The 1,365-nt window shown below is 60.9% G+C and overlaps 1 non-coding gene across 1 annotated transcript; it reads right to left on the bottom strand.

Annotated features, from left to right (window-relative positions):
• Nucleotides 1-495: 495 nt before the first annotated feature.
• On the bottom strand, nucleotides 496-614 carry LOC131870466 (5S ribosomal RNA). The gene has a single exon (XR_009368775.1). It is a non-coding gene; the product is annotated as a 5S ribosomal RNA (ribosomal RNA).
• Nucleotides 615-1,365: the final 751 nt, after the last annotated feature.

The following is a 1,365-nucleotide window of genomic DNA, read 5'->3' as shown; positions in this document are numbered from 1 at the left end:
CTCTCAAGTGGGAAATTCTATAATCTCAACTTTTTTTGCCTTTTCAGGAAACTTTTGAATGGAGCGCATCATTGGTGCGCTCCGAAGTGTGCTCCAAAGCTCTCTCCAGCTGCGTGCACCTGCCCCGGCCGCGCACCCGGCCCCGCCCAGCTTCGCTCACCTGTCCCGGGCGTCTGGTGCGGAACCTTAGAGTAAGAAACATCACCGTGCACCTTGGCCAACGTGCGCGACTCGACCGAGCGCGCACTGGCCGAGGTGCACACCGATTTCACCTGGGTGCGCGCGCAGCACCTCGGGCGCACCGGGGTGCGCGCACAACGCCCGGGTTGCACCGTGGCCTGTGTGCTCGGGGCGCCTCGGGTGCGCGCTCGGTGTCGCCCCCGCGCGCGCGGTAGTGCGGGCAGCGCACCCCGGCCCGGCCCGGCCCCGACGAGAACGCAAACGGGCAAAAGGTTTATTCAAATAGCATTGCGACGCCCGGCGAAAAACTAAAAAAGGGTGCAACACCGGGACTTCCCGGGAGGTCACCCATCCCAGTACTACTCCGGCCCAAGCGCGCTTAACTGCGGAGTTCTGATGGGATCCGGTGCACTAACGCTGGTATGATCGCACCCGTTATGAGCTTGTCGCAGTGTGTACTTAGCAAACCGCGACCCACGTGCGAATCCACCCCGGCCACCCACCCCCGTCGAGGTGCACACCCTCCCTCGCGAAGTGCGCCCCGTTCGCCAAGTGTGAGCCCTGCCCGGGTGCGCGCACCTTGCTAGGGCGTCGGGTGTGCACCCGGCCCGGCCTACGTGCGTGCACCTGGAGGGGGCGTCGTGTGCGTGCAGTGTCCCGTCTGCAACGCGGTGCCCACACACCACCTCGGGCGCAACGACCTGCGCTCACATGTGGGCCGAGTGCACCTTGGTGCATGTTCGGGGCGCCTCGGGTGCACGCTCGATCTTGCCCCGGTGCACCAAGGCGCTCGGTTTGCCCCGGGTGCGCACTTGGTGCAAGGTGGGCACCCAAAATAGGGATCAAGCACCAAAACACAAGTTTCGGGATGCAAAATGGGACCCAAGGACCACAAATGCGTTCCAAGACCCATGATGGGTCCACGAGAACAAAAATGTGTTCCGAGACTTAATAAACAAATATTGGGTTTTAGGAGAAGAAACATGCTCTGATGCCCAAAACGAGAATCGACCCCGAAAAGGCCACAGGCCAAAAGTGGGATGCGAGACAAAAAAAAATGGGACCCGAGGACCAAAATTGGGTTCCCAGGTCGAAGACAGGGCAACCGGACAAGAAACGACCTCTAAGGCTCGAAATGAGTCCCGACGACTAAAACTTGACAAGAAGCACCCATCAGGCACCCAA

Source organism: Cryptomeria japonica, unplaced genomic scaffold, assembly GCF_030272615.1.
Source record: "Cryptomeria japonica unplaced genomic scaffold, Sugi_1.0 HiC_scaffold_330, whole genome shotgun sequence".
NCBI classification, from domain to species: Eukaryota; Viridiplantae; Streptophyta; class Pinopsida; order Cupressales; family Cupressaceae; genus Cryptomeria; species Cryptomeria japonica.
Note: the sequence above shows the minus strand (reverse complement) of the source record. Positions and strands in the feature narration are given on the sequence as shown.